This window comes from Panthera uncia, assembly GCF_023721935.1.
Source record: "Panthera uncia isolate 11264 chromosome A1 unlocalized genomic scaffold, Puncia_PCG_1.0 HiC_scaffold_16, whole genome shotgun sequence".
NCBI lineage: Eukaryota > Metazoa > Chordata > Mammalia > Carnivora > Felidae > Panthera > Panthera uncia.
The window spans coordinates 10,119,807-10,134,769 of record NW_026057576.1 but is presented as its reverse complement, the minus strand read 5'-3'; positions in this window follow the sequence as shown (position 1 = coordinate 10,134,769).

Below are 14,963 nucleotides of genomic sequence, written 5' to 3'. Positions count from 1 at the left end.
GTCCGACTTCGGCTCAGGTCATGATCTCGCGGTCCGTGAGTTCGAGCCCCACGTCGGGCTCTGTGCTGACAGCTCGGAGCCTGGATCCTGCTTCGGATTCTGTGCCTCCCTCTCTCTCTCTGCCCCATCCCCGCTTGCACTCTGTCTCTCTGGCTCTTAAAAATAAATAAAAATTAAAAGAATTTTAAAAAGATATCATACGTCATTTATTAGAACCAACCCCCAAATCATAATCTGTGCATGCAGCAATATTCCAACAATTCTGGGCAAAAGGTATACAACCATATGACTAAAAATTAGTATATTGACGTCACTAGATATAAAATGCAATAAATTTGCTGATGAATCAAGTTCTACACCTTTCCTGTCATACTGTAAGTGCAAATAGCAGTTTTGCCTTCCAAAGAATGCTGGCGCCTGAAAAGCCAGCCATAATATAAAATATATGTGAATGAATTTTCATATAGGACTCTGGACAAAGTGAATACATCACACAAAATTCAAAAAGGTGGCAAGGCACAATAAATTAAGCGAAAATAATTCATAGATACAGAGCCAAAGTACACATAAATAATAATAATAACTGATTGAAAGCTTTAAATTCCATAATAAATTTGAAAGAATTCCCAATGTCACATATATGCATGCAACAAAACCAAATAGTTCCCTGACTCTGAGTAAATAGGAAACAAGGGAAAACATGAATCCTACTAGAGATTACCTTGAACTTTTTATTATAAGGATTCGATTGGCTTTAAGATCTAGTTTATTTTGAGGCAAATAGATGTCTCGAATGTTAGCAAAATAACACCAAATCTACTTCTTATCAGTTATGTGGCTTCAGGTTTGTTATTTTTTGTTTAACAAACACCTCCCCTGCATGCCAGGTCCCACCCTGAGGAGTAGTACGTCACTACTGTCCTGATGTCCACCCGCGAATCTCGGGCGCCTGGCCCGACAGTTGGCCAGGAGCTCATTGGATATGGGAAAAACTTGCTGTATTGGGGGGAGGTTGAGGGATGTGTGTCACCGCAAAAAATCCAATATATTTGGATAACTGTAGTAATGGCTGATAGATTGCCATGTTTTTGTTATTTTAATTTTCTCTTGGGCAAAAAGGCAACAGCTGTCAACGTTTTCCGTTTTGGGGTGAAATACCTGTAAGTGTTACTAATCCAGTACCATCAGTTGATTGACTTGGCCAGAGGACTAGGGGGCATGACTGTTAGTGCTGTTTTACGCCCCAAAGCAAAACACCCTGGCAGAACTAACAATAAAGAGGCAAGATAAGTAATGTTAAGACAGAAGGGGAGGCCGGTGCTGACGAGGCGCCTGTGGTCCAGGACATAACGGTGGCAGGGAACAAATTGAAACAAATTGAGTAATGAAGGCTACATATATGCCCGAGGATTAATTATATTGAAATTGTATATCCACTTAATCTCTGTCTCATAAAACAAGGAATTGCACATTTTAGAAAATTTTCCATTAAAAATGAATTATAAGACTTAAAAGGTTTAAAGGTATCTGAACACACAGAAATTCTTAATTCCCTAAGCACTCTGGATTGTGGAACACTTTAAATAAAATACTGTGTAGATTGAGTTGGATTATATGTCAATAATGTCTCCTTTTTAAAAGTCACTTCTTTTTCACCTCCTCACCTCCTGTCTATACACCGTGAGCAGTTGTTTGACAAACATAGTTTTTCAACTTAGCATAAATTTCCCATTTTTTTTTTTTTTAATCACAAACTCTTTTGTTTCAGTCTCCCTTCTGTCTTTCTCTCTCTTTCCTTTGGGAAGCCATATTCACAGTGCAGACAAAATGTCTGCCTATTGAACGTTCTTTATTACAAATTACAAAGTATGTGTGGGACACATTGTCTCTCTGAGAAGGAAAAGAAGAGATTCCTACACCCCGGCTTTCTGCTGCCCTCTCAACACTAATCCTCAAATTTGAGCTTAAAGACACCCTACACCAGATGAGGTGGCCTTCTCTGGCCTTCTGGCCTTCTCTTCTTTGCTGGCTGGAGGCAATAACGGTGTTGTGTTATTTTCTCCTAGTTCCAGCCCAGGGCTTGTCCCACTACAAAAAGAAATTCCCCTCCTAGCACCCACTTCACTTCCCTATCCCCAAAGGAGGAAGCAGAACTTTCTGGACACATTACGATCAATAAGAAAAGGAAGTTGGGGCAGGGTGGGGAGCTGGATGGATCTTGCTTGTACACAACATAATGAGGATGCATGAATATTTCAAATACAATAATTGTACCTCCTCAAGGGGAAAGCCCCTAAAATAAACATAAAGCATTAATAAGAATCAGATCCCGTTTGCTTAACCACAATATGGTTAACAATCCAGATGTGAAATATGGAATTTAGAAACACACGTATTCAGAACTAATCTCTTTTCCTTCCTGAACATTCAGATTGGCAAGCTACAGAATTTAAACACCTTCTTTAGTCTCCCTGTGGCTATGATTATGAAATTTCCAACAGTGCTATAAATATGTAAACAGAATGCTGTGAAAAAATGACTTCTTTTGCATACGAGTGCATTCAAGATGTCTACCATAGAATTTTCTTCAAACCCAAAGCAATGCATAGCGGTGCGCAGGCTATTCTTTTTCCTATTTTAGGAGCCGTGATGCCAGCACGCTGACCTGGTCAACCAGAACTCAGGGACTCCACCTCACCTTTCCGAAATTTCCTTCTGTGTTCCCTGAGGGCCCCTGGGAGCTGGTCACCTCCTGGGAAGAATACACTGGCAGTCTGTGCAAAACTTTGTACCAAAGACCTTCTGAACTTTGCACAGAGCACGCTCAATGAAACACACCTACTTGGGTAGCAACCTCCCTGTAATTGACATGTAATTCCAGTCAGAGCCAGCTGTAGCCAAAATTGTGACCAGGCACAAGTTGCTTCTAAAACATTCTGTACGCTTTGCCCTTTGGTGACCTTCAGTACTCCCATTATTACAAAGGAAGTTTCGAAGAGTCAGTGAAGTTGATTTATTTATTACAAATAAAAAAATCAGTGGTCCAGCTCAAAGCATGCTTATGGAGAAGTGCTAAAGAGCAGTTTGGATGTAGAAATAAATTAAGGAACGATTTACATCCAAGCCAAAATCCATATACAGACCTCTGCCTAAATGTAAAGAAACTTTAGGGCTTACGAAAAAACTGAGGTGGGGGAAAAGAACACTTGTCATGAGAAAGATAGCTTCAGTTGTTTTTCAAAAGGCCATGTGGTTGAGTTAAAAACCCATCAAGTCAATGAACTATCACTTTCTGAGTTCAAAAAATGACACTTTTATTTGCTTAGTTTTCCTTACATTTTAGTGCTTTTAAACTGGAAATCTGCCCTTCATTTTTTTCACACTTAAAAAATCCACCTCATTTTCCAAATCTTTGCCTCTCCTCTTCATCCCATCTACCTGCACTTAATTCTTCCCCCTTTCACAACAGCCTTAGGAAAGGGAAGAAGAAGAAAAAGGATTTAGAGCCATAAGTAAAATTTTGATAACAGTTTCATCAAGCTTCTGCAGCCAGAAATGACAACAAATCGAGGGTTTTCAGATACTCTGAACAGCATCTGACACTCTGAGAAAGAGGAGTGCTGACTAATCTACCACTCATTGACCTGGATTGGGCATTTAATGGGAACTAGAGGAAGAGGTGACCCAGTTATCAAATGTTCCAGAAGCATTCTGATGTTAAGGTTCTGGTGTGGGGACTCCTGCACTTGTCCTGCCTCTGACCTTCCCATCAGCCCTCTCTAAGCTCCTCACTCTGAGCAAGCCCTTCCCCACTTTTTCACAAATATTTATTGAGCAACTGTTATATGCCGGGTACTGTTCTAGGTCCCTGCCTTCACGGAATGTATATTCTAATAGGGAGAGAAAGAGGGAGAGAATAGCATCTTATTATCCCAACAGTTAAGTGATAAAAAAAAAAAAAAAGATGTTTTGAAAGACTGAGTGACTTCAAGTATCAGAAGGGCACTCAGAGAAGGCCCAGAAGGCCATTAAATATTACATGTCAGCTACCTTCCCTCTGAGGTGCTACAGCTCAGAAGCTGTGTCTTCATTTCTGTCTGAAGAGATGAAAAACTTTTTAAAAGAATAGTCAAATATGCAATAATATGCAAGTATTTGCACTTGGAATATAAACGCTAAGAGAACATAAGGAAGCTGAGAAATAAGAATATTCTAGACAGAACTATTTGGTGAAGTTTTGTAAATGGCCCCCATTCTAAAAATATAACATCCTTGACCCTGCCCCCTTTTGCCCCATGGACTGAGAAGTTTGCTGCAAACTTACCAGGGGAGACGTGGTGTCTTTGCAGAATCCCCAGGAAATGCTGCCACACCAACTTCTGCCCCTAAGAGACATGGTGCCCTATGAAGGGATGAGATGGGCTGTAGTCCAAGGGTGATGAGTGACAGAAAGGCTGTCAGAGACTTGGTGAGATCTAGTCATAACCTTGCATGGAGACCAAATGGCCTGAGTGTTCCCCTTACTTGAGAGTAATCTCATTCCCCAAGAGGAGAAAGGTTGCTTCCTTCGGTTATTGAACTCTGATGATGGAAATGTGGTTCCAATTTGTTTCAACTATGCTGTGTTTCCAGTCTTATATTATACTTGACATTAATTTTTTCTAACCTTTTTTTCTTCTTTTTGATCCTGAGCAGCTCAGAAAGTGAAACATGGCTGCAATCATACAAGCTTAATGTGCTGATCCCACTCTTTATGGAATATCCTTTCTAAAAGTCTAAAATCTGGGCAGAGTGGGGGAAGGGCAGTATAGGGGGTATTTGGTGAGCAGCATTACAAGCCCACTATTCCCTTTCCCTCAGTACAGTGCATTTCACAGACTCTCCCAGACCTTGTCACACATCACGACCCTGATTTAGGACAGAGTTGCTAAAAAGAAAGGGTTTCTGTTTTTATTTCATCATTTGTGTTGATACATCCTTTTGGCTTTTAACAGAAAAAAAAAAAAGAACCAGCAAGATTAAACTTCTTTCTGGACCTTTATTCTTAAATAGCTTTTGGATTTTCAAGGTAACTGTTTTGATGCCTAATTTTCATTTTTTCCTTGAGAATCTTAAACATTTTTTTCCTTAACTGGAAAATCTTAAAATAAATGCAAAGTACCTTATTTAACATGTTGCAGAGGGAAAATCTACATAAAATATTATAATTGCTTAGCAGTTTGCAGGATGACCCTACATCAGCAGTTTTCACTTTTTAATGGTGGTGGAAACCATTTTTAACACTGAATCTTACAGGAACTACCAACATATACACTTGATCTTAGCCAAAAGGCCCAGAAGCGATTGGAGTACCAACATATAAAGTCAATAAAACTTGATTGTTCTCATTAAAATGGGGGTGGAAAGACCTAAATGCTCTCTTCTTTCACACATGCACATCGCACAAACGAGACACACACGCATACCACGCACTGAGGAAGTTCCTGATGTGTGTCCCCAGAGTGAAAACCACAGTTTTTGGTGGGCCTCACTCCTTCGAGCCTCACAGTACCACACTTTATAGGTGGCCATATTGGTTATCCTGAATATGATTATCTTTTGGGTGTGTCCAGCATTTGATTTTTGCTTGTTCATCTCCAAACACTACCCAGAAAATTTAAAAGGCACCATATTCAACTCATTTTCCATTTCTCTTTTTATGCCCTTTTATGAAAATAGAAACAAATTACTGTAATAAAGTTGTTTTGAAAAGACCCTAGAAATTTTACCTGGATCTGCTCTTAGACTTCAGTTGTTTTTTTTCTTTGTCTCCTAACGTGTTAAACGTTTACTCCTTCTACATTCGAGGCAGTTAATTGTCTAAACCAACCAGATTAAGACAGCATGGCTAAATGAAAAGGACATGGGCTTTGGGGTTCTCCCAATTCAACCAATTATTGTGTTAGCCCACTGTGCCTCAGTTCCTTCATCTGTCAGTTGGGGATAATGCCTAACTTGCAGTGTGGTTGTGCAGTGTGAGGCTCAATGGGATGACTGATATGAAAATGTCTATCCTAGCCCTTGGCCCCAGACACCTTGAAGTGGGAAGTAGAGGGGGGAGGGGTGTGGCTAATAAGTTTTCGGTGGCTTAACCATAGAGTGCAGGGTAAAAGTCTGACATCTAGTGGTGAGACTGATAGTTGCATCTCATCTTTTAAGATTGAGTCTCCGAAGTTCCCAACTGGGACCTGCATCAGAATCGCCTGGAGAGCCAGACCCTCCTCGCGAAGATCCTGACACTGCAGGTCGAAGCCAAGATCAGGAAAGATCTAGTTTTAAGAGCTCCCCAAAATGATTCTCATACCACCTGCTAGCCATTAGTTTGAGGTCACTAACCTGAAGGTTCAGAGAAGAGAGGCTGGTAGGTGAGAAAGGTCTTCATTTTAAGCTTTTCATAAAAAGAGATCTTATGCCTTCAGGGGTGCAAAGTACTTTACTAAAGAGTGGATTTCCAGGTGTGCAAAGTCAAGCAAACCTAAATCAAACTGAGAATGATCTCGTAGAGAAAGAGCACTAACCATCGCTCCTTCCATATACATACATACATTTAAATTATGTATTTAAATTATATATTACACATATAATTGTATATTACACATATATTATATAATTGTATATTATATATGATATAATATACATATTATATGTTATACATATATTATACATTATACACATAATATATAATTTATATATAATATATAACATATATATACGTATAATATATAATTTACACACACACACGATTGAGGCAAACCTACCAAAAAGCATTACTCTTAACATCTTGTTACAATTTATTGAGAAACACAGAAAATTAATTGTGGAATTTCTACACATTTGACAAGCATTCATCCAACAAATATTAATTTACCATCAGCTATGTTCCAAGAACCATGTTGGCCCTTAAGGATATAAGTTGAATAATAGTGATCCAGTATATTTTCCTAGAGATCTCATTGGCTACTGGGGAGATGAAATAGTAATCAGGCTATTAAAATGGTGTCTTAAGAGTGTTAAGACATAGAAAGGAAAGAAAGGTATGGAAGTACGTAAAGAGCCATCTGTATTAGTTTTCTGTTGCTGCTGTAACAAATTACCACAACCTTAGTGGTTGAAAACAACACAAATTTATTACCTTACATTCTGGAGTTCAGACATTCAAAATGAGTCTTATGGGGCTAAACCATGGTGTCTACAGAGCTGTGTTCCTTGGCAAAGAACCTGCCTCCTTGCCTTTTCCAGTTTCTAGGAGCTCCCTGTGTTTCCTGGCTCATGGCTACATCACTCTGACTTTGGCTTCCATTGTCACATCTTCTTTTCTGATTCTCACTCTCCTGATTCTCTCTTACAAAGACCCTTATGATTACATTGGGCTCGTCTGAGTAATCCAAGATCATCTCCTCACCCCAGCGTCCTTAAGTTAATCACATCTTGCAAAGTCCCTTTTGCTATGCAAGGTAACATAGTCACAGGTTTCGGCATTAAGACATGGGCGTCTTCGGGCAGTCATTATCCTGCCTACCATATCATTTCACCCAGACGTGGGGAATTAGGGTGAGGGGGCCTTCCTAGAAGAGTTGATATCTGAACTAAAACTTAAATTACAAAATACTGTATTTCTAGGAAGAAAAAAAATGGTGAGATGTGTGAAGAAGGGGATCAGTCATAGAGAGAATGAGATTTCCCAAACAGGAGACATGTGAGAAGATCCAGAGGTGAAAAGAAGTACCCTGTGAATCTAAAGATGGTGCTTTAGGGCTGTGTGGTGGGTGGAGACAGAGGGGATTAGAAGGCCCTAAAAATAACCAGAGGCCAGAGTATGGAGAATAGTGGTTTGGAAAGCTGGACTTTTCAGAATTTATCCTATGGGTAAGACAGAGCTAAACTAAAGAATTTTAAGTGGAAATAGTTCACTCTGGTGCGAAGTGAAGCTTGGAAAAGGGTATGGTTGGAGGCTGACATACATAGAAATCCAGAGGAGAGATGATATAGCTGCCTCAATTTAGGGTTCAGTGGTTAATGACACTGGTTCATGCTACAAGGCTCCTTCACCTACCATCTATGTGACCTTCTGTGAAATGCTTAACCTCTTTATTCCTCATTCTCCTTATCTCTAGAAGTGAGAATAACGCTAGAGCTCCCTGGAGCTAACCCAGTTGTATTATTCTGAGGAATAAATGCAGTAATATAGTTAAAGTACTTACTGCGGAACCTGGTACCTAACAAAGGTCCAATAAACGTTAACAGTTGTTATTTAATGACAATTTCAGTAGCAATGGAGACAACTGAGCAGAATCAAGAGATATTTAACAGAAATAATGCATAGAACTAATGGTAGGTTGCTAAAGTGGGTGAGGTAGACCAGGAAGCCAAGGCTAGGTTGGCTAGACACCACCTGGTGTCTAGGTGGGCAGTTGATTCAATGGTCCTGTGGATGTCCTGTGCTCCAGGACACAGGGAAAGAAATGAGTTGTGGGTATATATGCATGTAGGGGATGAGAGAGGTGATTAGTTCAGTTTTAGACATGTGGAGTTTGAAGATGATTGTGAGAGTCTTAAGAGGAGAGATCCAATAGACATTTATTGGATATGTTTAGAAAGATTTGAGCTGGACATCTATATTCGTGAGTCATTAATTGAATCCAAGAGAGTAAATGAGATCACCTGGGAGCACATATAAAGTAAAGAAAGGAAGACCTAGGATAGAAGACGTGTTTATGAAGAGGTCTCTGTACCTTCCTTCTCATGGCATTTGTAACTCTGTGTTGTAATTGCTTGTGTAATGTCTCTGCCACATAACCCCTTTAGACTGTCAACTCCCTGAGGACCCTGGTCACGTCTAACTTGCTCACCATTGTATCTCCAAAGGGTAATCGCTGGCTGGCATGCAACCATACTCAATAATATCTCCAGTTGAATGATTAAATTGTAGGATACTTCAAAAAAGTATAAGTGTAATATAGAGCAGGAAGAGGCCACAAAAGGTCTTTGGAAGTCTCAGCATGAAGACAGTTAATATTGTCGCAATTAGCATATGGTAGTTTTAATAATGAGGTATATGAGAAGTTGGTAAGTAAAGGTAGAACACTCACTCTAAAATGAACTGTGAAGGAAGAATTGACAGAATGGTTATTGGATGATGATGATGATGATGACGGTGATGGTGATATGCAAAAGTGAGCCTTATGGAATGAGAATGCTATTAAAAATGGGATAAGTGGCCATTTACGTCCCTGGGTGATTCAAGTATAATCTTGTCTAGTGACAGATCTTTTTCTGGTCCAGAAGTTCTGGGGTGATATCCTAGGTCAAAGCCTGAAATATTCCTTTTCATATGTTTACATATTCCACAAACATTCATTGAGTACCTACTGTATATCAGGACACAAAAATAAGTGAGACCACCTAAGAAGGAGTGATATGCTTGCTATATCACTGGTATAAAAGGAAATATAAGTAAATTAATAAGCTGCAATATTGATTTTATAATCTAGATATAGGACACTCTACCAAAATTGCTTTGTCAACGTCAATAATGACCTCCATGTTGCCAAGCTAAACAGTCAATTCTATGTCCTCATATTATTTGACCTGTCAATAACATCTGAGACAGTTGATCACTCCCTATTCACTTTATTCCCTTGACTCCCTCGTTTGATTTTACTGCCTAGTCCTAGTCCTCTTTAATCTCCTTTGATGATTCTTCCTCTCTTCCATGATCTCTAAGCATTGGAGTGCCTCAGAGCTTAGTATTTGGATCTCTTCACTATCTATACTCATCTCCTTGGTGATCTCATCTAATGTCTTGGCTTTAACTATGCTGAAGAATTTTATATGTTTACTTCAAGCCTGAATTTTTTCCTTAATTTCTAGGTCATGTTATCAAATATCAAACTGACGTCTCCTCTTGGATATCTAGTTGGCATCTCAGACTTACAGCGTCCAAAATCCACTTCCTAACTATCCTTTCAAAACCCGCTCTTCACATAGTCTTCCCCCTTAGTCATGGCAACTTGGTCCTTCTAGTTGTTCAGGCCAAAATGCGTGGACTCATCTATGAGTGAGTGAGTCCATGTTGGATTATCCTCCACTCAAACCCTGCTTTTCATCTCAAAGAAAAAGCCAGAATCATGATTACCTCTCAGACCTCAGATCCTCCCCTTGATCACTATTCTTGAGTCCTACCAGCTTCCTTGATATTTCTCAGACATGCCAGATATTTGTTTTTCTGCGTGGAACAGTTTCTTCTCAGATAGCTGAATGGCTCATCCCTTTACCTCCTTTCAGATCTTAGCCCAAACTCAAAGTTGGGAAAAGAGGCACAATTGGCTCTTGTGAACTGGTATTGGCAGACTACAGTGCACCACTGGAAATCTAACTTGCGTTTGGTCGTTCAGTTTGTTACCTCTGTGAGACTTAGGGATCTATCCCTTCAAATGCTTGAAAGATTGTGATAGCACTAAAAAATCCACCTTGAGAATACCAAATTATGTCTCGTTGCTCATATAGACCTCTTCTCAACAAAGCACAGAGAAGGTGGCTTGATTGGCCTTTGGTTTAGGATGTGAAAGTTGGACCAGAGGGAAAGGGGAGAGAATGGTTACCCAGTGAACTTCACCTGTGCTCTGCTTTTGAAGATCTGCTCATTCTGGGTACATACCTAGATAACAAGACAGTCCTTTATGCCAGAGCCTCATAAAGTGTTTCATTCAAAAGCCCTGGTGGGCAAGAATCAGTCCCCAGTCAAAGCAGCAAATAGACCCACAAAGCTGAAACCCAAAATGAGAACAAGTTTAGATGGGCAGATTTATCTAACCCTCTATAAAACTTAAAATTCTAGGGCAACTCTTTTCCCTTATTAAGGGTTAGAAAGAGAGCACTTGCTTCTTGGAGAAGGCTCTAAGATGATTTGAGTAGGGATTAAATATATATCCCCAGACCCAAGTAACCTGCCAGTATGAACCCAGAAATAGGAATAAAGTTTGAAGGCACTTTTTTAAAGTGCTTAAATTGTGCTAGATATGGTGCACGCTGTTTTACATAAATTAGTTCACTTAACCTCCGCATAAACTCTCAAATTAGGTATATTCTCCCTATCATGTAAATGGGGAGACTGACACCCAGGGAGTTCAGGTATATACTGGCCCAGGTCGGTGATAAATGATAGGATCAGGTCTCTTCACTCCCAAAGCCCTGCGCCTTCCACTGTACCAGTACTGAAGACAGGTAAAAGGGATGGGAACAATATTTCCTACGGAGGAGGAGGTTGAGGGCAAGGCTGATTTCCCTGTTGAACAGTTCTTTATCCACCCCGACCAGCCTCCTTGTTTCTCTCTGGTCACACCTTCCATAAAAACGACTGTGGATCACGGCCACTAGAGGGCAGACATGCCTGAAAAGTTAATCAGAGCTACAAGGAACATTATCCCATCCGTTTCTCTCTTGGTCTCATTGGGACCAGGACCAGAAGAGGCACTCCTGGGTCTGGATTAGAATTACCATTTCCATTTTCAGTGTACAGATCCCTTCCAGAGAGTATTCCATTTCATCCTTGGCACAGCCTCATCAACTAGTGCTTTTCATCATTTTCATTTTACAGAAACACTTAAAAAGGAATGACACAGACGCCTATGATTTCACTATAACATTTTTCTAGATTCTAAAGTCTTGCTAGAACTGTGAAAAACACTTATCTCTCAAGACAAATTTGTCTGATGGGAGAAGCAGCCCGAAGCAGAGAGTGTAGACGCTTAGAGGAAATTACCCCTATCTTCTTCAGTCCTAGGTTTCTCACAAACAAGAAATGTTAACTAATTGAAGGGAAAAAACAACTGAAAGACTTATTGTGTAGCATTCACTACCTTCAAGATTTTGCAAATTGGGCTCATTGACATTATTATCCCATTGTATAAGCAAGGTGTCTGAAATTCAGAGAGAACCACATTCTACCATAAAGTTTTTCAGTGAAAAAAAGGTATGACTTGGCCTGAATGTTTATTTTCAAAACTCTTTTTGCCACACCTCATGATAATCACTAGAACCGGAGGCCCCAGAAAAATCAAGGTCACAAGAGACATAACCTGATAATCAGATTCTAGGAGGTGGGGTAAGTTCAGACTGTCACTGACAGGAAAAGTCATCTATGTTATGTTCACCTTACTCAGACTGACCCTAGTTAGAGAAAGCTGCTAACCTCCCCCTGTTTTCAGGGTTTTCGAATGTTATAGATAATAATAACGCATTGGGAGAACACTTTTGAAGGCTTACGTTAAAGGAAGGAAATTAAAGGAAAATTTAAGAAAAACAGATTCTAACTAGATGATTAAGATGACCCACCACGGAATAACTGGTAACAACTTGTATCAAGCCACATTGATGACATCTGAACTAAGACAAGGGCAAACACTGGTTTGAAATCTCACTGGATGGTGGTGTTTGAGTGGCTCAGTTGGTGCGACGCACTCAGTTGAGTGGCTCAGTCTGACTCGTGATTTCGGATCAGATCATGATCTCATGGTTCATGACCTGGATCCCTCTGTCAGGCTCTGCACTGACATTGCAGAGCCTGCTTAGGATTCTCTGTCTCCCTCTCTCTCTCTGCCTCTCCCCCACTCGTGTTCATATTCTCTCTATTAAAATAAATAAATTTCTTAAGAAATACATTTGAAATCTCACTGGATGAAACAATAAAGGGGTAAAGTGTCACAAAGAGTTTATTCCACTTAATTCTTTAACCAGATTCCAATATTCTTACTCCAGTGGCCTCGAGAAGATTCTTTTAATTGTACTTGCTAGTCATTTCTCTGCCCAACCGGTGTAGTCCATGCTGGTGGACTCTTGGTTGCTGCCTCTTTGGTTGATACTCCTTTTGAACCATTTCATTCTCAAATCTGGCTTCACCCTAGGACACTATCTTGTGAACCCCCTTAGCACCATATTCTGCAATCCGAGAACCAAGTCCATACTAACCCCACTTCAAATCCAGCCCCAAGAATCCCAGGCTGTATGAAACTCTGGTCCTACTTCTCAGTACAGGAGTTCTCCAGAAAAGGAACCATTTTTATAGCATCAACTCAATGTCATTCAGAACGTATTGCTTTAGTTTCATTCAACAAATATTTGGTAAACACATTCTGTGTGTAAGAGTTGTGCTAGGTAGGTATAGGCAAGGGTACAAAGAAAAAACAAAAATCTATATACTCATAAATTTTGATAATATATTGCAACTGAGGATTGTTTAGGGAAGATAACCCTAATATAGGATGAAATGGGTTGAATTCATCATAGGTAGAAAATGCTATAGGTGTCTGCATAGGTGTCCTGTCCAGCGATTAAAATCAAATTGGAATGATCAGAGGTTATTTTTAAAGTAGTTGCCATTTAATGAGCATTCAAAAGGATCAAAGAGAAAAGTGTTTTGTTTCAAGAGGTAAAATGGCACCCACTAGAGCATGTGCAGAGAAAACACTGGAAGTACATCTAGATTTATGGACTGGCCCAGTGTAGCTGAGGAATGGAAAACTAGGGTCCTGCAAAGGGGGAAGTGTCAACCATGAGGCTTCCTGAAATTCAGGAAAGGGGATACACATGAACTGGCCTTCTCAAACAAAGGGTACAATATGTTCTAAAACATCTAGTATTGAGCAAGATTTAAAGATAATATTTCTACTGGGTGAGCTTGTGCTGGATGGAGCTCCTTAGTCCTGAGAGATTCACTTCATTAATGTTTGCCTGGAAAATGTCTTCATGCCTCCCGCCACAGTTTATTAAACTTTTTCCCGTCGCTCCAACAAGTTATACAACTTCCACCTCTTCTTCCAGACCTTGACTCATTTCCTAGAAGAGGAGTAATAATTTCACCTTTTAACTAAATATATCATCCAACGCTGTGTCTCAGAGCTCACCTCCTACTCTCCCCAGAGCCTCCAGGCCTCCCATCCTCCACCCCATCAGACATTTTGTTCATTACTTACATTGAACTATGCTCGTTAAAAGTAGCTTATGCCCATTTCCATGCCCATGGTGCTGCCTGTCTCAGGTGGTGTGGTCTGTGTACTGTGGTTTTCCATATAGCAGGGACCACTGTCATTGTGTGGCTGGAAACAGAGCTCAGGAACATCTCCAAGGCCCAGCCCGCTACTCTATTAAGTGCATGAGATATGCTTTTATTTTTGAGAGAAAGCATGAGTGTGAGCGGGGGAGGGGCAGAGGGAGAGAGAGAATCTTAAGCAGGTTCCACACTCAGCACAGAGCCTAATGCAGGGCTCGATCTCACAACCGTGAGATCATGACCTGAGCCGAAATCAAGAGCCGGACACTTCACTGACTGAGCCACCCAGGCGCTCTGAGAGATGCTTTTTATGGTTCAAATCTAACATACTGATAGAAATCTAAACCTCAGTTCATAAACTCTTTTGAGAAGTAGCTCAGGAGTGATCTGAGAGGCGGTGCCCAGAGATGGATTCATTCATTGGTCATTTGCTGTTAATTCCCTGGCCGTTTTCAAGTGGCAATATTTTGGGTACTATAAGAATTTGCTACTTCTTTCAATGAGACATTTAGAAATGGCTTTTCCCATGTTGGGAATATATCCAGTGTCCCCAGAGCAAGGATGAGACATGGCCCTTCTAATTGTGTGTTCATTTCCATAGAATGGCTTGTCCGTAATAGCCAGGAAATCTTAGTGTTTAAAGTTCAAATAATTTTCAAAAAATCTTCATTGACTTAACAATCAGACATTTTTGGACAGCCACAGAACTGACATGTACTTTTATGTCATGTGTGGTGGAGAAAAGACTTTACTAAATAAACAACTTCAGTCAGTGTCCCCCCCCCCCACCTCAGCTTTCCCATCTCAATGAACTATCTTTTTCCAATTTTACGTGTATTTTGTTCTCTCATTTAATTGATCTGATTATTAGCTGAAG